The sequence below is a fragment of the Hypanus sabinus genome, chromosome 19 (assembly GCF_030144855.1).
Source record: "Hypanus sabinus isolate sHypSab1 chromosome 19, sHypSab1.hap1, whole genome shotgun sequence".
Classification (NCBI taxonomy): domain Eukaryota; kingdom Metazoa; phylum Chordata; class Chondrichthyes; order Myliobatiformes; family Dasyatidae; genus Hypanus; species Hypanus sabinus.
Window position 1 is genome coordinate 38,693,385 of NC_082724.1, and position 23,049 is coordinate 38,716,433.

At 40.6% G+C, this 23,049-nt stretch overlaps 1 long non-coding RNA gene across 1 annotated transcript; it reads right to left on the minus strand.

The window, feature by feature from the left end:
- Window positions 1-657: 657 nt before the first annotated feature.
- On the minus strand, window positions 658-22,338 carry LOC132378132 (uncharacterized). The gene is made up of 6 exons (XR_009506897.1): window positions 22,143-22,338; window positions 19,875-20,059; window positions 19,304-19,436; window positions 4,658-4,743; window positions 2,876-2,992; window positions 658-1,115 (listed from the first exon to the last, which is right to left on the minus strand). It is a non-coding gene; the product is annotated as an uncharacterized LOC132378132 (long non-coding RNA).
- Between the last annotated feature and the right edge of the window lie 711 nt (window positions 22,339-23,049).

Below are 23,049 nucleotides of genomic sequence, written 5' to 3' on the forward strand. Positions count from 1 at the left end.
TCTGAATTTATTTCCTAACTTCTCTCCCACATTCACCGCATTCCTCAGGAGAATCGCTTAATCTCAGCTGCCTATACTTGTCAGAGGTTTGAATTCTTCCTCCTAATCAAACCTTCTCCATCTGGAACCGCAGAAGAGAGCAGGATGTGATACTGGGCTGCTGTCATGAATTCTATCACCTGCTACAGCCATAACTGCAACTTCCAAGCAGCACAGGAACCACATTACCGTGAGTTGTTGATCTGAATGAGACAATGAAAGTTTGCAGCATAATCTATTTCACAGATGTGGCCAGAAACACTTAGCATTTGTATATTCAAGTTGGGTACCCTTTATCCGAAATGCTTGGGGCTAGAAATATTTTGGACTTTGGAATATATAACAAGATAGCTTGGGATCGCCATCACATCCAACTCTAGAGTTATGTGCTACGCTTTTTCATCACACATGCGTACTTAACAGGAGAAATCATTATATATCATTAATATAATGAAAATATAATGTGTGCAGGGTAACAAAAGCAGCTCAGCAGCATTGGGAGAATACCTGAATCAGCTGTTGAACAACAACAAACAATGGCGGCTTTCAGTCTCCACCTATGATGCCTTGTTTTAATTAAAAGACTGTTCTTGTATTTTATTCATTTTTTAGTTTTTATTTAAGGTATTAAAACAATCTGCATTGCAGACTTGGTCTGGTGCTAGATCTTCATGATCAGCAGATGCTTTAAAAATTTAATGCCACACCCTTTCTTAAATTTCTGCAGCCAGCCTGCTGAATATTCACAACTCCCTTCAATTTTCAGTTTGTTGTGATAGATCTGTGCTTGCTTCATGATCAGCACACCGACACTGATGAATTAATTCTTTCAATGCACATTCAAGATCTTCATTTTTCACTTTATGCATTGTTTTTCTATTTTTCTTTAACTTCTGTTCATTACTTATGATATGTGAGGTCACTTCTTGGAACTGCTTGTGACTTGCAGATTCCTGCGCAACGTCTAGGTACATTCCCGGCATCTTGAGGGATTTTCCACTTGTGACAATATGTCAGCACTCAAAAATATTTTGGATTTTGGAGGTTTTCAGATTATGGAATTTCAGATATTGAACCTGTAACAGGAGAACATGAGACATCATTTAACGTTTCACTAACACTAAGGCACAGAACAAAGAAAATAGTAGCAGGAGTAGGTCATCTCAATATCATTGTGTCCATTCTCTGCTCATTACCTGTTGTGTCTATTGTGCCTAGAAACCTGTCTACGCTCTTCTTAAAGATATTCAGTGACTGTCCAACATCTTCCATGATAGAGAATTCCACAAGCTTACCACCCTAATGTTTTACCTTTTTGCCTCAGTTTCTGATTCCTTATTCGAACCCCCCCCCCCCCATTACTGTTATATGATAAAAAATTCTTTGAAACCAGCTTAAGGGAAATTACAGAATCCAGTACTTGAAACCCAGGTTATTATTGTAAAGTCAGATGTATCAAACATCTTGCTGCATCTGAGCCACTCTCAAGTCCGCAAGCCTAGACGTTCCTGGTATCTGCAAAAGCCACGTTTGCCACTAGGCAAATTGACTTTCAAGCTGCAGCGTATTTTACAGAAATGCCACCTGCCCCACCATGTGACAGGGTCAGAACTAGCCTTACCCACAGAAAGGTTCAATAAAATACTTTGACAGCTGAGTTAACCACAAGTTTGGCTTGGTTAACTTTCAAAACTATCAAAAATAATCAAGGTTCTCAATGAATCTGACAATCAAAAACATACAAAAACAATTTGAAAGATATCAAAACAAAACATTTTTTAAAAAATCATTTCTGAATAAGGAAGAAAATTATAACACTAAGAAAATTAATAACATGTATTTAAGATTTGCCTTTTCTCATTGCAAAGCTTCCTGATATATTGAGACAAACTGAATTGTTAGCCTTACACGAGAGCTCATCGCTAAGTATAGATTCCTCCAAGACCCAATGATAATGTTCAGAAATTCCACGATTTTATATAAATCATGAACTTCCTGACACTTTGCAGGGAAGGTAGTGGAAGTAATGCTGATGATTTCACTTGGCATTATTGGCATATCTCAGTAAGATGAAAATTATCATCCTTTCTCTTAAGCTTAGAACTACTTTCAAAGGATTTCTAAGGGGTTGGCCCTGAAGCATATCACGATTTTCAGTTGAGAACTTTTGCACTCTGCCCAACACTCAATGCTGAGTGCAGTGGTGGAGCGACAGTCAGATGCAGCAGGAATGTTCCCTCCAGCTTGTTTTCAATTCTAATTTCTATATTGCAACAGAACTGCTGGCTTGTGAGCACCATAATTTGGGCCCATTCTCTTTATCTGGGTCTATGTGATCAATGCCTGGCCATCTCCCAGCTAACCAACCAGGCTGCAAGTCAACCAGGCTGTTCAATACCATCAGCTCCTTGATCCAACTGAGTTTGTGATACCATACCCGCGTCAGTCCAGAGAATGCTCACTTTCAGCTTTGCCACATCCTTTGAGAGATTAGGACTCCACTTCTCCAAAAGCTCTTTTGAGCAAACTCTTACCGTGCACACCCCATGCAAAAGCAAAATGCGCTGAAGTTGGACATTCAAAATTAAAGTGCTGAAAAACTCAGCAAGTCAGGCAGTATCAGTTCAGATAAAAACGAAGTTAACCTTTCAAGTCACAGGTGTTCTATCATAATGGAACATGAAGTGCACAACTAGGCACAGGATGGTGCAGACATGAAATGAGAAACTGCTGATAAAAAATTTGAAGTGTTGAATGTTTCCTTACTGAACTCATTGAAGCTCCCTTAAATAAAATATTAACACTAATTGGAGTCTACAGTATACACAGTACATACCTCAGTGCCTGTATCACGTTAGACGTTAACACTGATGCAAAAGTTTACACAGACGAAATCAAGGTCTACAGAAACAGTTGAAGACTTGAAACTTGTTGGACTTCTGTGATGAATACACTGCAGCATATTTCAAAGAAACACTTCAAGTAAAACAGAAATTGGCACATTGACTGAAATGCTATGCACTCAATAGGATGGGAATTGATGATCTCAGCAAAAGTCTGTACACTGGGCCTTATCAGCTTCCTGATCAGGGTCAAGACGATCTTTGATGGCATCTGGCACTAATAATAGTTCCTGCAGGGCTCTTGTATGAATTATGCAAACAGGAGCCACTGCTCCAACACTTAGCAACACTGAAATTTATCCAATCATATTTAAGCAGTAAGCTGCACTGGCAAAAGTTATATTTTGGGAGTGTTTTACTTCTAAAATCTGAGTTCACATGTTTGGCAGAACAAGTTGTAAATTAGACATGAGAACTTTTAGACACCTCATAATCTCAGGGTTCTGAGGGCAGAATGTAATCACAAGTCAGAAAGATTATTTAGAACATTGAGTACTTTGCTACAGTTTTGCAAGCAGATTTCACTAATAATTATGCATGGATAAAGTCTTGTTTATTTAACTTTGGAGGTTGCTTAAGTTACATAGAAACATAGAAAACCTACTGCACAATACAGGCCCTTCGGCCCACAAAGCTGTGCCGAACATGTCCTTACCTGAGAAATTACCTAGAGTTACCCATAGTCCTCTATGTTTCTGAGCTCCATGTACCTGTCCAGGTGTCTCTTAAAAGACCGTATCGTATCCGCCTCCACCACCGTCGCTGGCAGCCCATTCCACGCACCCACCACTCTCTGCATAAAAAAAACTTACCTCTGACATCTCCTCTATACTTACTTCCAAGCACCTTAAAACTGTGCCTTCTCGTGATAACCATTTCAGCCCTGGGAAAAAGCCTCTGACTATCTACACAATCAATGCCTCTCATCTCTCTTATACACCTCTATCAGGTCTCCTCTAATCCTCTGTCACTCCAAGGAAAAAAGACCAACTTCACTCAACCTATTTTCATAAGGCAACATCCCTGTAAGTCTCCTCTGCATCCTTTCTATGGTTTCCACATCCTTCCCATAGTGAGGCGACCAGAACTGAGCACAGTACTCCAAGTGGGGTCTGACCAGGGTCCTATATATCTGCAACATTACCTCTTGGCTCTTAAACTCAATCCCACGATTGATGAAGACCAATGCCAGGTCATTTATAAAAATCATGAAGAGTAGGGGAACCAGAACCGATCCCTGAGGCACACCACTGGTGACTGACCTCCATGCAGAATATGACCCGTATAAAACCAGTCTTTGCTTTCTGTTTTGGATTCACAAAGCAATTTCCTCTTGGATCCCATGCTTCTTTACCTTCACAATAAGCCTTGCATGGGGTACCTTGTGAGATGCCTTGCCGAAATCCATATACACTACATCTGCTGCTCTACCTTCATCAATGTATTTAGTCACGCATTAGTCACATCCTCACCCCTTCCCTTCCTCTCCTTAGTACAATCTGCCTTTCATCTTTTTCCCTCCACCAATCCCCTTGGAATCCTCTCTCACCACTTATCCTCACCACTTTACACCAACAACTCTCCTCTTCACTCTCAGTCCTGATACAGGGTTTCATCAACTGTTCCTTTATCCTCACAGATCTTGTTTTGATGTGCTGAGCTCCTCCATCAGCTTATCTGTTGCTACAGATTCCAGCATCTTCAGTTTCCTTTACCTCTTTGCTTTGTATTTTCCATGAGTATGTTCTGTTTGCTAGACTGTGTAGGGGGAATGTTACTCCAGCCAGTGCTGTCTCTGTCCCTGGAGAGTTCAGAATCAGAATCAAGTTTAATATCACTGGGATATGTTGTGAAATTTGCTAACTTTGCAGAAGCAGTACAATGACAATAGAGAGAACAAAAGAAAACTGTGAATTACAGTAAAAATATTATATATATTTGTATCTAATAGTTAAATAAGTAATGCAAAAACAAAAATGAAAAAGTAATGAGGTAGTGTTCATGGGCTCAATATCCATTCAGAAGTCTGATGGCAGAGGGGAAGAAGCTGTTCCTGATTCGTTGAGTGTGTGACTTCAGGCTCCTGCGTGGAATATTGAGCACTCTTCACTTCATATCCAGCCCATGCCTTATCTGTCCTGGGGTGACAGAATGTGGAGAAACCATTCATTCATCCCCTGCACCATGGCTGGTCTACCGATATTGAGTGCATCTGATAGGAAGTCTTCAGTTCCCAGCACCAACAACCCTTGGTAACTGCAAAACTGGCCAAAAACGGTTTCCAAAATATAGTTCATCCGAGGCAAAGCTTCCCATTAAATGTAATTAATTTGTATCACTATGGTTACAGTTATGAGTGTAACCTCCCAAACCCACATTTTATCACGTAACCTAACATGCCTGCGATACATCACTTATAATGGACCCATTTGATGCAAGCCTGTAGAATGAACTGCCAAGGCTGAGTTCAAAGTTCAAACTTCAAAGTAAAATTTATTATCGGAGTACATACATGTCACCACGTACAACCCTGAGATTCTTTTTCCTGCAGGCATACTCAGCAAATCTATAGAACAGTAACTGTGAACAGGATCAATGAACAACAAACGGTGCAAATGCAAATATAAATACATAGCAATAAGTAACAAACATGAAATAACAAGGTAAAGAGTCCTTAAAGTGATGCCATTGAATGTAGGAACTCCAGAAACAGAATGGGTGTAGTTGTTGCCTTTTGTTCGAGAGAATGATGGTTGAGGGGCAGTAACTGTTATTGAAGCTGGCGCTGTGGGTCCTGAGGCACTTGTAATGCTGAGAAAAGAGCACGGCCTAGGTGGCGTGGATCTTTGGTAATTGATCCTGCTTTTCTACGACACCATTTCATGTAGATGTGCTCAATGGTTAGAAGGGTTTTACCCACAATGCACTGGGCTGAATCCACTACCTTTTGTAGGATTTTTCGCTCAAGGGGCATTAGTGCTCCCATACCATACAATCATGAGCAATCATGTTGCAGTAATTACATTAATTACATTGGTCAAGCGAATGTCCTGCTGAATTGTATTTATAGCTTGCCAGTGGTGAAGAAAGAATATATTCTTGTGCATTGGAATTAATGAGGCTGACTGCATTTTAGTGGCTTCTTTCAGCTGCTTCATGCAAAATGATTTGTCAGCAAGAGAAGAAGGAACAAGAAGAAATGATAGCTAGTAACCCCCAATGACAGGTCTTTGAAGATCATTACAACTTAACTTCCAGCTATCTGCTGGTGTAGTAACAAAAAAAGGATTTTTTCCCCAAAGAAAAAAAGGAAAATTACCATGCAAAAGTTTACCATACCAGGTATTTCATCCTGTCTGGTTTGTATCACTTGCAGACAAATACCAGTAAGTATTCTTGGGTAAATGCTGCAAAAATATCCTAAAAGTTGTGCATTTTACTTCAAATCATATCCTCATTTGCTTTTAAAATGCTTATGACTGAGAAGTATAACTGAAATAGATTGCTGTATTAATTAGCCTGTGGAAAAATATTAGTAAGTTATTAATTCAACAGATCTTAAACAGATTTTTACAGCAAAAAGAATCCACTGTTTTCATGTCTCCAGGCTTTCTAAATATCCACTGGTATTTATAGGGACAGAATCTCACATTGGACGCTCTATAGGTACCCAGATCATGGCATTCTGCTTCTCTCTGACATAAGTCACAGCTTGGGAAAAGTTAAATCCAGTTACTCGCATTGCATTTATCTGCATTCCCAGCTTATCTGCAAAGACATCTTCGAATATTGTTTGAATGTGCGTGCAAGACCAAATCTAGGTGATTCTCAATCATTTTCCAATTTCCATAATCTACCCAGGATTATGGTGGATAATAGAGTTTACAATATTTGAAAATTGTGGGGCATCAAGATGTTAGTTCCATCAGAGCTCGTTTAGTGCACCCAGAAGACATGACCTATATTCTATCCATAGATCCTAAGCCAAACTTTTTAAATTTATCTGCAACAATGCATAAAACAATAAACAATGCAAATATGAAATCACGGCACATACCTCTGAAACAAGGTATTTTTTCTATTGATTGCTTGCAGCTCTGTCAAATACCACCTACAATTCCTTCTGCAATATTCACCACTGTCATAGCATTTTTTTAATTAGTAGAGAATCTTTTTAAACCTTCATAGATCAGTAGTAATTTATATCAGCTTTTTTTTCTGGCCTTCCATGCTTATATTATCTATAGAATCACAGACGTTTACAGCAGAAAAGGGTTCACAAAGTCTTTGAGTGAACAGTTCCGCATCCTCTTTTTTTTTGTCTGTAATCCTTAGTTTCCCCAACCAACTCTCTTTTAAAATTAGCAATGAATTTTACTGGATAGTACCAGTTCTGGACAACCCTGAATGATAAAGTTTCTCAACATCTCCCCCATCTGCAGATTTTTTGGCAATTCATTTTTAAAATCAATTGCCTTTAGTTATTGATACATTTGCCAAAGGGAATAACATTCTTATCACTATCTCTCAGTTTCCTGAAATCCTTCATGAGGTCAATTTTATCATTCTGACATTAAATACATCTTAGTTTTTCAGAAGTACCTACGACATATTTTCCGTCACCTTGAAAAATATTTATTTAATAACTCCACTCTAACCTGTAATGTAGCTTATATGTAGCTTGGGTTGCTGCTATTAGTGAGTTTAACATTGCACCTGTCCATACAGGCACTTGAGCATCAGAATAAACTCAAGGCTTCCAGCTTTTGACTTTTGAACGCCTATCCATTTTGAATCTTGACACTTTGAATAGAACAGCAAAATGCACCAACCAATTAACACGGCTAAGGGTGATCAGTTTCTCTCTTATTTGAAACGAAGATTTGTATCATGCTAATGCCGATAAAATATACACTCAAAAATGATGATAAGATGTAAGTTATCCACTGTCTTATCAGAAGGGATCAACAATATCTTTTAGATATAATTGATATATTTATAAAATTTACTCCCTTCGGATTCCACTCTTCACCACCCTCCCCCCACTGCCTACTGTGAGTACAGTAACTCCTGCACTATTCTGAACATTGGTCCTCAGGTGACCACTTCTCCCATTCGTCCATTTCACTGTCACATAAAGCTTAGTTTGGGTTTGTTCAAATGAAACGGGTGCAAGGCCAGTATTGAATCACAGCACTACTATGTTGTTCAAAATTATGCTTTTCACAAAACACACTTGCATGAGAGTTGTTCACAATCTGTAAAAGAATTGTGCAGATTATCTGTGCCTGGAAATCACAAATAAAGTCTCACCTCTACAGAGCCACGTGTGACAAATCAGAGTGGAAATCCTGACTCAAAATTTTAAAAATACTGCAAATAATGAACAGTGTAAATAACTATGAACAATGATGCTAGTTTACTGGAATACCAAATTTTTTTTTAAATGGGCTATACTTCTTTGAAAACAAAATCTCCACTGTGTCGTTAAGTGGAAAAGTAATGGTTAAATAGGAAAAACAGATTTAGTCAGAAAACTGAGAACATTGACATTATAATTTATCTTATCATGGAAAACGCTGCTTAGGGTTGTGAGCTCAGTCAACTCGATCACGGGCACTAGCTTCCCCTCCAACGAGAACATCTTCGAAAGGCGATGATTTAATCAGAATCAGAATCAGTTTTATTATCACCGGCATGTGACGTGTAATTTGTTAACTTAGCAGCAGCAGTTCAATGCAATACATAATCTAGCAGAGAGAGAGAGAAAATAATAATAAACAAAATAAAACATAATAATAAATAAACAAGTAAGTCAATTATGTATATTGAACAGATTATTAAAAAAGGTGCAATAACAGAAATACTGTATATTAAAAAAGTGAGGTAGTGTCCAGAGCTTCAAAGTCCATTTAGGAATCGGATGGCAGAGGGGAAGAAGATGTTCCTGAATCGCTGAGTATGTGCCTTCAGGCTTCTGTACCTCCTATCTGATGGTAACAGTGAGAAAAGGGGCATGCCCTGGGTGCTGGAGGTCCTTAATAATGGACGCTGCCTTTCTGAGACACCGCTGCCTAAAGGTGTCCTGGGAACTTTGTAACCTAGTACCCAAGATGGAGCTGACTAGATTTACAACCTTCTGCAGCTTCTTTCTGTCCTGAGCAGTTGCCCCTCCATACCAGACAGTGATGCAGCCTGTCAGAATGCCCTCCACGGTACAACTATAGAAGTTTCTGAGAAGGCAAGAAGGCAGCGTTCATCATTAAGGACCCTCACCATCCAGGACCTGTCCTCTTCACATTACTATCAGCAGGGAGGAGATGCAGGAGCCTGACGACACAAACTCAACATTTTAGAAACAGCTTCTTCCCCTCCAACTTATTGTGCTGTACTACTGCAGCAAAACAATAAATTTCACGATTTCTGTCAGTGACAATAAACCTGATTCTGACCTTGAAAAAGACAGATCTGCGCACTAGGTCTATGTAGCTTCATGGGGAGCTATCCTGTCAGTCCTATTACCCTCTCCTTATTTTCCCAAAACCCTGCAATTTCCTCTCTCTGATCAGATTCCCTTTGATTATTTACAGTAATCTATACTGAGAAGTATTTTACAGTAACCAGCTAGTTTTTGGCAGTGTGAATGAAAACCCAGATCAACTTGAAGGAAATTTAAAGAGGAGGCAGATATATTTGAAAAAATAGGGAACTGTGGAGTATGGTAACGGGCAGAGAAGTGGAGCTGAGCCTGGGGTTGTGTGGCTGTTGGTACCGATCAGGGAGTTACACATTGAACAGTGCGGCATTTTGAGAATTAATGGGCAAGAGAGCCTTGGGGCAAACTGAGCACAGGCAAGTCTTGAGTTACTGATGGAAGGAACTCACCACATTTCTGCCCTTCTAGGCACCTGCTCCCCGTCTGCAGTTATCAACCACATAGTCAGGTCAGAACCCACAAAACCAGAGTTGAAGCAAGCCACCCATCCCCCAATCTTGGGGGAACGCTGGAGAAGGATGATGCACTTCAGAGTGTGCAGACTATTGGACCCGGCACATCACTGCCTGGGCTGGTGTGTGTTCACTGGGATCTCCCACCGTGCCTTCTCCCCACCCACGTTCACGGGCTTTCTTTCTGCAAATACCTCAGATGCTCATCTCAGCAACTCTTTGGGGTGCCATGTTAAAGAAATTCCACAGAATTTCCTTCTGGATTTATCTGCAGCTCACTTATATTTTGACTCTGACTCTGATCACTTGATCTTTCAAAACTGTATATATTCGTAAAGCTCGCAGTTATGCAAATACTCTGGTTTCCTGTTTAAAGAGAAAACTAAACTAACTTGTTCACTTTCCTGCTCTGTATAGCCTCTTAATTTTTGCTTCAATCTTGTAAGTGCTTAAACCCTCTTTTCCAGTGCCTCTAATCCTTTTCCGTAGTATACACGAGAACCATTGATATTATTCAAAAACTGATCTATTAAAGGCTCAGTTCTATCTGAGCAAATCTGCCTTGCAATGTTATTCTGTTAATGTAACCCCAGTGCTTTGTTAACTAATCTAATGGGCCTGCCGACCAGCATGATAACTGTCGGTGACTGAAGTATCTGTGCCCAGATCCTGTGGTCCCGATAACATGTAATCCCAATGAAACTCTGGTCTATATTTGCAAATCACACATCCAATTTTCACATTTTTAAGGTCTCCTTGAACATTGTCCTATTTTGTATTAATAGCTTGAGTTGATTTCCTCACTTGCAGATCCCAGTCAGCAACAACATCTCCTCCACAATCTCCATCAGCATAGGTTCGCCACAAGGCTGTGGCTTAGCCCCCTGCTCAACTCACTTTATACTTATGGCTGTGTGGCTAAGCACAGTTCCAATGCCATGGTGACGACACCACTGTTGTAGGCTGAATTGAGATGAATCAGCAGATATGAGGGAGATTGAGCCACAACAATAACCTTTTACTCAATGTCAGCAAGACGAAGGAGCTGGTTATATTGACTGGCTGCATCACAGTCTGCTACGGAAACACCAATGTCCTTGAATGGAAAATCCCACAAAACTTGGTAGATGTGGCCCAGTCCATCATGGGTAAAGCTCCCCCCACCACTGAACCCATCTACATGGAGTGTTATCACAGGAAGGCTGAATCCATCATCAGGGACCCCCACCACCCAGGTCATGCTCTCTTCTTGCTGCTGCCATGAGGAATAAGATACAGAAGTCTCAGGTCTCACAACCACCAGGTTCAGGAAAAGTTAGAACCCCTCAACAACAGGCTCCTGAACCCAAGGGGATAACTTCACTCACCTCATCACTGAACTGTTCCCATAATCTAGGGCTCTTTATCTCATGTTCTGGATACTTGTTGCTCATTTATTTATTATTATTATTTTCATTCTTTTTTGTTTTTGCACAGTTTGTTGTCTTTTGCACACGGGTTGTTCACCCTGTTGGTGTGGTCTTTCATTGATTCTATTATGGTTCTTGGATTTATTGCCTGTGCCCGCAAGCAAATAAACCTCGGGGTTGTGTATGGTGACATATATATATAGACAGATAGATAGATAGATAGATATAGGCACACACACACTTATACATATAGATCTAGATATATATTTATAAAGTTTACTTTCAACTTTAAAATTTTGAAATTATACTTATTTTCAATTTTAAATATAATATATGAATTAAAAGCAACAGTGCTTTGAGTAATGTTCCTTGTGGAAAAGTGCATTTCATTTTATGCCGATCCAGTTGACTACATTTATCTTCTCTGTTTTATTAGTCAGTTGCTATCCACTCTGAATCTTGTTCTCAAACTCACACGGTCATTTTATTTTTGCCTTCTTTAGAAAACTAAACACACAACATCCACTGCATTAAACCGACTTATTCAGACTGCTTCTGCCTCAAGTATTCAGTAAGGTCAGTCAAGCATATATTTGGGATTTGTGGTTATAGCTTCAAGATGTTTCTCGATTAGAGTTGATTAAGTATTTCTGCTTGCAAATTTATTCTGTGACCTCATATCATTCAGCAGCTGCTTAAGAGTTTGTTCATTTGTATACTGTATTTTGTTTGCTTTCTATGCTGGATCAGCCACTTCCCAACTCACACATTCAGGAAGATAAATGGTCCACACTGCTTTCCCAGTCTCATGTTTGCCTGCTACTTGATCTCTGACCCACTGCAATCCGTGTTAACACCAACCATTACAACCTGAGGTGACTGTGTACGTAGTACTAGGTGGCCACATTCATCATAGAGCAGAGTTGTGCAACACAGTAAAAAGCACTCTGCACAACTTCTCCATGCTGATTGTGATATTTATCTCCACTAATTCAATTTGACTCTATCAGCCCTATATCCCTTTGCTCAAGTCCTATCCGAGCACCTGTCCAAATGCTCTTTAAAGGTTGTAATTGTATCTCCTTCTACCACCTCCTCTGGGAGCTCATTCCATGTGCTCTAAGTAAATCATTTTTAAATTGCAAGGCTCAAAGGAGGAAGACTGATCTTCTTCCCATCCTTAAGAGCAAAGATGGCATGTTTCCATTCTAGTTCTGATGAGTAGAAGTGAACTATTTTGATTTATATCTACTTTAACTTGCAGCTTGAACATTTCAGTTTCACAGCCATATTCAAGGATGTGGTTTTCGACAGACAGTAACATGTAGTTGTTTATATAAATATTCCCCTTCACCTCACTGGTATTTTTCACCTATAATGATGAATATGCATGGTTTTCCAAGTAATTGAATTGGAATTTACAGTACAATACAGTTGTCCAATTAAAATTTGCATTAAATTAATTTGTATTTTTGAGCCTAATTCAAAATGTTCACTATTCAAATAAACTGATGAAGTGCAATGAACTGCAGACAGTGAGAACTTGAAATTCCATCAAACTTCATACTTGAAGAAACACTTCTTAAAAGACATCACAGACCGAATAAATAATGGGTCATGAGATGGTAGCAGAGACAGAAAGCAAAGAAAAAAAAATGAACTACAAGGTAGAAGGCAGAATCAAATACCAGCTTCCTGAAACAGAGAGGGAGGTGGCAGGGCTGAACTGCAAAGTGGTTCTCAGATGAGTAATGTCGATGAGTAAGCTCGGTATAAAGAATATCTCAATCTCAGCATAAGGAAGCTCCGTGAGTGGCCGCTGGCAGAGTCTCCAGTGCAGCAGCTTGGAAAAAGTTGCAGAGGGTTGTAGACCCAGCCCTGACACGAGCCTCCCCGCCATCGAGGACATCTTCAACTCAAAAAGGTGGCATCTATCCTTAAGTCATTCACCATCCAGGACATGCCCTCTTCTCAATTCTTCCATCAGGGAGGAGGTACAGGAGCCCATAGGCGCACATTCAACATTTTAGGTACATCTTTTTACCCTCTATCATCAGATTTCTGAATGGTCATGTACCCATGAACAGACCTCATCATCTTATTCTTTTTCACTATTTTTTTTTATATACTGTATATATACTTTTGGCTTTTTATCTGTTGCTGCCACAAAAAAACAACAAACTTCATGACATACATCAGTGATAATAAAGCAGTACTAAGCCAAAAGGAATACTAGAAAAGTCAGTGAGCCTGAAAACGGATTAATACTTTGGACCCAATAATGCACGTATCAGAGCCATGAAAAGGTGAATTTAGGATGGAGGATCTTGTGGTTATTATCTTCCAAAGTTTTATAGGTTCTGGAATTGTTATGGTGGATGGGAAGATAGCAAATGTAGTCCCAGTATTGAAGAAATGAGGGGAAAAGAAAACAAGCAACCACCTACCAATTCGCCTCATTCAGTGATGGTATATGCTAAAATATATAATGACAGGTGTCAAAACAGAACACCCAAAAAGAATAAAAGGACTAAGCAGGAATAACACAGACTTATGAGATGAAAAGCATATTTGACCACCCACTAGAATTCTTTGATGATTTGACTCATGGAGTAGACAAGAGAGAACAGTAGATGTGGTAGATTTAGACTTTTGGAGGCGATCCAGGAAGGCCCCATGCAGAAGGTCACAGCACCTTGAACTGTGGGTAATATGCTGTGTAGACATGGATTGAGAATTTATTGTCAGTTAGAAAGCAAAGAACAAGAATAAACAGATCGCTTTCGGGTTAGCACACCACAGAGACCACTGCCTAGGCCTCAACCTTTCGTGATCTATATCAGTGATATAATTGAGGGGGCCAAATATCATATTTCCAAGTTTACTGATGATACGAGACTAGGTGAAATAGTGCCTAGATAGAAAGATGTAAAGGAGGCTTCAAGGGGATATGGACAACCTAAATGAGTATGCAAGATTATAGCAGAAAGGATGCTATGTGGAAAAAATATGAGGTCATCCATTTTCAACAGAACCAAAAAACTATGTATTAGTTAAATAGTGAGGGATAGGATAGTGGTAATGATCAAAGGGATTTAGGTGTGTGAACTAGGTCAAAGACCAATGTTGAGAAGCAGTGTGGAATCAAGAGGGAAAATGGAACTTAAGCAAATGAGAGGGTTCATATACAGAAACAAAGAGGCCTTACTACAACCATATAGAGCCTTGATAAGACTACACCTGGAATATTGTGAACAGTTTTGGATTTCTGAGCTAGAAAAGGGTGTATTTGCTGGCAAGGCAGTGTACAGACTGTAGACTGGGACATAACTGTCCAGAATTTAGAAGAATGAGAGAGGCCGTTGCAACTTAGAAATTCTTGGAAGTTGACAGACCTGATTTAAGGAAGATGAAGCAAAAACACAGGTAGCCTGGTAGTGTAGTGGTTAGCACAATGCTTTACAGTACCAGTGACCCAGGTTCAGTACCCACTATCGTCTGTAAGGAGTTGGCACGTTCTCCCCTCAATCAAAGACATACCGTTTGCTAGGTTAATTGGTCATAGTAAATTGTCCTAAATTGCCCATCTCAGATGATGCTGGCAACTCTCAAGTAGGTTAGGCTACAATTGTGGGAAGAGAAGCAGAGTTAACGTTTCTGGTTGGGAGACAAAAGCAGCTTGTACAGCTGCAGTAGGGGTGGTGGGGGGAGGGTGTGGTGACCCTGACTAGCTAAAGCCAGGATGAGCATGACAACAAACTAGTCAGTGAGTAAATGAGAGAAGTCAGCAGCTGAATCTACAAGGAATATGAAGTGTGCAGAGCAGGAGGACAAACCCAGCAGAATGGGCTAGATACGTCCTCAACCTTTCTAGCCTTACTTGCCTAAAGTAAAGAGAAAAAACAAAATAAGCTGATCTGGTATTAGAGGAGGATGGCCTTATATCAAAATTGGCTAGCTCACTATATAAATTGCTGAATTCAATATTGAGTCTTGAAAGCTGCAATGTATGACAGTGAGGATAGAGTGGAAACATTTGGCCTCCAGTATGACCCAGGCACCCAAAATAAGTTCAAGGAAGATCACTCATGGTCTCTCTAGGCATAGTACAGTCTTTCAATAACAATGTTAAGTCTCCCCTACCACCTGCCACCCTCCGTCCCTGCATAAAACATACTGTGAAGCACCAGGGTTTCCTTGGCTGTGTAAGTCTAGGGAAGATACTCTCCAGTCCCGCCAAACTCGTGAGATTGAGATGGCTGAACCCACTGCAAACCCCAGTTTGTGTGGATGCTGTGTAATGTTACCATTACAAATTAGTGCCACAAAATAACAGACAGTACACTGCATTCGATCAAAGGAATTATATTTGTGAACCCTAACTAAATGGTTAGTAAAGAATAACAAAAAGAAAAGGGCCCATTTTAATGAAACAGTCAAATGTGCACAAGTTGGAGCTCATCTGGAACTTCTGTCACTCATGCGCTGGGCCCTAGGTCAGTGTGAACGCCCACATCACCTTCCGAACATCGCCGGTGATCCGTCTCAAACAAATGGGTCTCCCACCGGATCATATGCTACGGCCAGTTCTCCCCAGCATCATCTCTCTTCGTCTCCTGCCAAGCAAAAGCCCAAGACAAACCTTATTGTCCCTCACCAAGAAAATGTCCTGCTAATTGGATGCCACACATTCCACATCACCCCTTATCTTCAACAATAACCCCGTCAGGCTGAAAGCAGAATAGAGTGCACAGTACCAGGGCATTACACTTGCTTTCTCACTTGTTCAGTTCTGATGAAACAGGCACCGTTTCTCTTTCCTCAGATTCTGCTTGATCTGTTAACTGTTTCCAGTATTTGCTGTTTACCTTTCAGATTGCCAATAGATACTTTCTTTTCCCCTCCAGGAAGAAAGGATTTGGTGTTTTAGCAGCAAGATTTGCAAGTGAGCATGAAATTCATCAAAACAATTCAATGAGCACTGAAGCAAGCGGGCTGACAGGACTTTGAATTGGGTGGGTAGTGGATAAAGTATTCGGAGGAAATCCAATTTGAATAGAATGGAGAATGATCCAGAAAAAGTGATGTTTTAGTTATTGAGCTTAAAACTTGGTATAGGAGCATATGTGTGAGAGGAAGTCCTGTTATAGGCCAAACATTTACCCTCTGTTCCAAATCTTCAGAACAAACCCACACGGACAGTCGAGCTTGTTGAAGGTGTTGAAGAAAAACAAGAAAGTTGCTGGCTGCAGATAAACAGGATGGTTGCAGAGCTGTAGCCTTTAAGCTGGCGGAAATTTTAGCTCATTTAGTGGACTTCTTAACAGGGAAAATGTAGCATGCTTCATTGTTTTACACATACTAAGAAGAGTTATAGCAGAGTGTGCAGAGTCTGAATGTACGTACAATTGCTCAGGTATGTGTATAAAATAAGTTGGTTTCTGAAAGCTATTTGTTGACTGAATAAAGAGATAGGCCAAGAGACAAGTAACAGAGAGGAGGGAACATGAGGAAATCTGCAGATGCTGGAAATCCAAACAACACACACAAAATGCTGGTGGAACACAGCAGGCCAGGCAGCATTTGTAGGACGAAGTACAGTCAACGTTTCAGGCCGAGACCCTTCATCAGGACTAACTGAAAGGAAAGATAGCAAGAGACTTGAAAGTAGTGGGGGGAGGGGGAAATGCGAAATGATAGAAGACCGGAGGGGGTGGGATGAAGCTAAGAGCCAGAAAGGTGATTGGCGAAAGTGATACAGAACTGGAGAAGGGAAAGGATCATGGGACGGGAGGCCTCAGGAGAAAGAAAGGGGGAGGGGGGAGCACTAGAGGGAGATGGAGAACAGGCAGAGTGATGGGCAGAGAGAGAGAAAAAAAACACAAACAACTAAATATGTCAGGGATGGGGTAAGAAGGGGAGGAGGGGCATTAACAGAAGTTAGAGAAGTCATTGTTCATGTCATCAGGTTGGAGGCCACCCAGCCGGTATATAATGTGTTGTTCCTCCAACCTGAGTGTGGATTCATTTTGACAGAGAGGAGGTGATATTGACAGGTCATCTGAACTGCAGGGTATGACAGGAACCCGTGATGGGACCTCAGTTACTCACTGGATTCATTAAAGCTTTAAACACAGATTAGAAATCAAAAGAAAAAGACACAAGGATCATTGGCATTATAAGCAGAGTTGGTGAAAGTATAGAACTTCAGAGATATAAACTGAACTGGCAAAACTAGAGCAAACATGTTTTCTGAAATGACCTAAAAAATGAGATCTGAATTTTCTAAATGATGAGAAAGTAAAAAGCAATGGAGGTGCAAGAGACACAGGAGTCCAAATATCTTAGTTTTTTTTTAATGGGAAAGACAGATTATGGAAATAATTAACAAGATGCAGTATTAGCTTTTACAGCTTGGTGACAAGAAAATGAGATCTAATGTCTCCTGCAGTAATGCAAAGTCATGTGAGACCACACTTGAGGTACTTGTAGTTACTACACTTGAGGAGGTTATGTAATCTTTCCACCCACTACCAACCCCTCCGCTCCCAAAGAACTGGGCCTGATTGCAAAGCCAAAGCTGCTTCCCTGACAAATGGTCACTACTTGAGAGCACATGATTGACTCCTGGCCATAGCGAATCGATAAGTTTCAAGAACGGGGCCTCAATACCTCCTTGTGCAACTGGATCCTTGATTTCCTCACCTGCAGACCTCAGTCTCCTCCACAATCTCATCAGCACAAGTACACCACAAGGCTGTGTGCTTAACGCCCTGCTCTACTCCCTTTAAAGCACAGCTCCAATGCCATATTGAAGTTTTCTTATGACACCACTGTCATTGGCCAAATCAAAGGTGGTGACGAATCAGCACTTAGAAAGGAAAGTGCAAATCTGGCTGAGTGGTGCCACAACCTCACACCTAGTGTCAGCAAGACCAAGCAGCTGATTATTGACTTCAGGAGGAAGAAAATGAAGGCCCATGGGTCAGTCCTCATTGAGGTTCAGAGGTGGAGAGGGTCAACAACTTTAAATTCCTCAGTGTTATCATTTCAGAGGATATATTCTGAGTCCAGCATGCGAGTGCCATTACAAAGAAAGCACAGCATTGTCCCTACTGTCTTAGAGGTTAGTGAAGATTCGGCATGTCATCTAAAACTTCGACAAACATCTAAGCAGTGGAAAGTATACTGACTGCTTGCATCGTGGCCTGGTGCGCCTTGAACAGAAACACCAACAAAGAGTCGTGGATACAGCCCAGTCTGTCATGGGTAAAGCTCTCTCCACCATTGAGCACAGCTTCGAGGAACACTCCCATAGAAAAGCAGCTGATTATCATCAAGGACTCCCAGCATCCAGGCCATGCTCTCTTCTTGCTGCTGCCATTGCGAAGGAGGTACAGGAGCCTCAAGACCCGCACCACCAGGTTCCAGAATAGTTATTATCCCTCAACCATAAGGCTCTTGAACCAGAAGGGATAACTTCACTCACCCCAAAACTGAACTGTTCCCACAACCTATGGACTTACTTTCAAAGGCTCCTCATCTCACATTCTCAATAGGTATTGCTTTTTTTTTTGATTTTTGTATTTACAGTTTGTTATCTTTTGCACACATGTTGTTTGCCTGTCTTGTGTGCAGGTTTTCATTGATTCTATTGTGTTCCTTTGTATTTACTGTGAATGCCCATGAGAAAATAAATCTCAGCATTGTATATGGTGACATATATTTACTTTGATAAGAACATACATTTTCTTTAAACTTTGATTCACTTAGCTCAGTATTACATCTGAGTGCCTTCATGTGTCCATTAAACTACTGGTACTCCACTGGCCAAAATTTTTCTAATTCTTGGAACTACGGCATTTCTGAGATGGATTATTGTGTATCTCAAGTATTGCATGTTTGCGCTACAAGAGCAAACTTCCTATGACTGGACAAAATGAACGTTGTTAAAGACGAGAGCAAACTTGTTGATGATAGCAGCAAATGACTACCTATACTCACTGAATTGATCAGTTTTGGATTGTTTTTGTACTTGCACAGTCTCTCTTCTTCTGCACATCGGTTGCTTGTCAGTCTTCATTTACGTATAGTTCTTCCTTGGTTCTATTGTATCTCTTTTTTCTCCTATGAATGCCTGCAAGAAAATGAATCTCAGAGTAGTTTATGCTGACATTTACCTGGACATACCTTGATAATAAATTTACTTTGAAAATTGAAACTTAGCTATTAAGATAAGTGGCCAGGGTCATCGGTAGAAACTCATACAAGATTTCTTTAATTTATAAGGGAAAAAACTGGAGATTCCAACTGTAAATAGCACAGTTTATAGTCAATTTTATTGTCATTTAACTATATATATATACTATCAAACAAGACTTTTCTTGACTGTAGACATTGCATTTTTAAAGGCATTAGTCATAACTATGTTAATGCTTTCCCATGACACCAAATCTATACCAGCTCACAAGGCAATCTCATATCCCAGTAATTTTTCCTGTAATCTATCCCCCCACATTCTTATTGACTCCCTCCAAATTCTACCATTCACACCCACACACCACAGGAAACTTACAGTGGCGAATTAACCTTCCAAGCAGCACATCTTTGGGATGTGGGAAGAAAACGGAACAGCCAGAGGAAGCCCATACAGGCGCGATCGGAGGTCAGCGTCAACCCTGGGTCACAGCACTGCTCACTGCATCACTTGTATGTTCTTTGCATTTGATGGCGAATTTAAATGTCAACCACACTTGATTACTAAGAAAATGAATGAGATAAAAATAGCGCCTTGTACTTTCTGACATACCAAAGAAATGTAATAACATACCGAATTAAAACTGGCGACTTAATTTCGCTTTCTTTGCCTATTCCGGCCTTTGAAAATGCATTTAATGATGAAGCTTGTGTGTATGTAATAAACAACACGCAGCCCACATAAAATGCACAAAAAGAACCCAGCAAAGCATATACTCAGCAGTCACATTTCACAGAATAATGCAGTTTCCTTTTCTCCATTTTTATGGTCAACAGTCTCCAAGTAAAATTCAACTTCAAAGTCAAATTTGTCTACTGTTCAGACACTCTGGATAGGGCATTCACAAGCTGCCTTTAAGGACATTCTCACAGCAGATAATAATGCAACTCCCTGCAGAGTCAACAGGAAGTGTGTAAGCAAAGAGAAGATAGCAGAAGCTTGGTGTCTTAAAACAGCACAGCGTTGAAATGAAACTTTGAAGAGAAATCAAAAACTTTATAACCAGCAATTAACCACAAAGCTGTTTTTTACTTCAATGTCAAATACCCTTCTTCAGTGAAATTTCTCTGAACTGCGCTTCTGTGTCTATATACACGCTGTGCTAGAGAGAGACTAGATTTTATTATGATGAGAAGGTTTAAATCTATTAAAAGATCAAGCACTCAGAAGTCTTCATAAAACTCACAATAGCTTAGACATCACAGTCCTTCAGAGGAAAGCAGCATTCATTATCAAGTGTCCCCACCACTCGGGCCATGCTCTGCCATCAGGAAGGAGGTACAGGAGCCTCAGAACTCACACCACCAGCTTCAGGAACAGTTATTACCCCTCAACAACAGGTTCCTGAACCAGAAGGGGGAACTTCTTTCACTTCATCGCTGAACTGTTCCCACAATGTATGGACTCACTTTCAAGGACTCTTCGTTGCGTATTGTTGATATTTATTGCTTATTCATTTGTGTTTTTTCTCCTTTGTGTTTGCATTGTTTGTTGCCTTTTGCACATTGGTTGTTTGTCCGTCCTGTTGGGCGTGGTCCTTCATTGATTCTATTATGTATTTTGGATTTACTCTGTATGCCCACAAGAAAACATCTCAGGGTTGTATATGGTGTCCTTTGGTAATAAATTTACTTAGAACTTTGAATATATATTTCATTGAGAATTTAAAACATAAGTATTCACAAATCCCAGCTTAATCTGCCTTCTCATGGCCCCTTCTCCTCACCTACCTATTACCTTGCCCTGGGCCCCCCTCCTCCCTCTCTTCCTCCTATGGTCACCTCTCCTCTATCAGATTCCTTCCTCTTCAGCCCTTTACCTTTCCTACCCATCTGGCTTCACCTTTCACCTTCTAGCTTGCCTTCTTCCCCTCCCCCCACCTTTTTATTCTGGCGTCTTCCCCCTCCCTTTCCAGTTCTGATTATCTCAGCCCAAAATGTTGACTATTTATTCATTTCCATAGATGCTGCCTGACCTGCTGAGTTCCTCTAGCATTGTGTGTGCATTGCTTTGGATTTCCAGCATCTGTAGAATTTCTTGTGTTTATCATTTCTAGCTTAACGTCATTCCTCTGAAAAAAACCTGCATTCCAATTTGACGATTTTGTTTTTAAAGTTTCAGGAAGGTCATTTTCTCCTCAGCACGATATCTTTCAAACTAGAAATAAGAAGAAAACCATAAACCTTTACTACTAAAGCTGCACCTCAGCCGTCAAAAGATAACGATCGGCTTTGTCACGTACATCAAAACACAGAATGAAATGTGTAATTTCTGTCAATGACCATCACAGTCCAAGGGCTGAGCTATATGGAGGCCAGCCCACAAGTCTGGCCATGCTGCAGGGGCCAGCATAGCATGCGCACAGCTCACTATTACTAACAACAACTTTGGTTAGCCTTTGGAAAGGGGGGGGGGAAACCCACACAGTCACGGGGAGTATGTGCAAACTCCTTACGGACAGCAGCGGGATTCGAGCTCTGATCGGTGACTGCTAGAGTTGTAAAACATGGTGCCAACCGTGTGCCACTCCCGTGTGCAGTCTAACTCTCGACTTCGAGGCCCCTCATTCCAGCAATGCTGCCTTACCTGCTGACTGCTTCCAGCTTTTATTGTTCCTTCCTCAGTGTTCTGCTGGCTTTTCAGGTTTGAATTTTGTGACCGAGATTTTGGGAAGAACTGCTTGTAGAACTGTTCAGTCACTAGTGATTACTCCCAAATTAGAAATAAACTATGTCTCTCAGAATCAACACCCCGAGAAACCTACAAATTAATTGTTCTACGATTACCCTGAAGCCTTTAGTAAACTGTGCAGCCGAGCGTGAGAAAAGCTCCAAACCCCACCTTTAATGTGCTATTTGACCAAAAATCTAGGTCAAGTGTTCAGGAGCAAAGTACTATACACTTGCAACAGAGCACTGTTTTGATGTGCCAATTATTTTCCTTGTCTAATCCTATTATTTCCTTCCTCAAATACCAACACCCAGGCACAATGCATCGTTTGCCGATTCAAAGCATACGGTCATATGTCAGTGCTGTGCTATTTAGCCATGTGGTAATGGATTGCATCATCACCTTCCTTCAATTTGAACCACTGGTCACAATCAGAAATAAAAACGAAGGACTATCTTCTCCTCCCTAGCTGAGGAACACTGAGCCAATTATAGCCGCTTAATTGTCGCTCTGCCTGACAGAAACTAACAGCACAGACGAGGACTGCACCGTTGCTCAATGATCTGAATGCCTGAGCTACTTACCGAACAATCTTCCCGAACCACTGGGGAAGCTTTCATCAAAGATTAACCAAACAGCGTGACGTATAATGAAGATGCATTGCCTTTCCAGGATGCCTCCACTGCATTCTTTTAAACAATGCCACTTTGACTGTCAGAATCAAACAGATGAACTGCAATTGTGCACTTAATATGATGCATCTTCCTCCAATACAATGGCTGCACTTCTTCAAGTCAACTTTTTCACTTTGTCATATTCATAA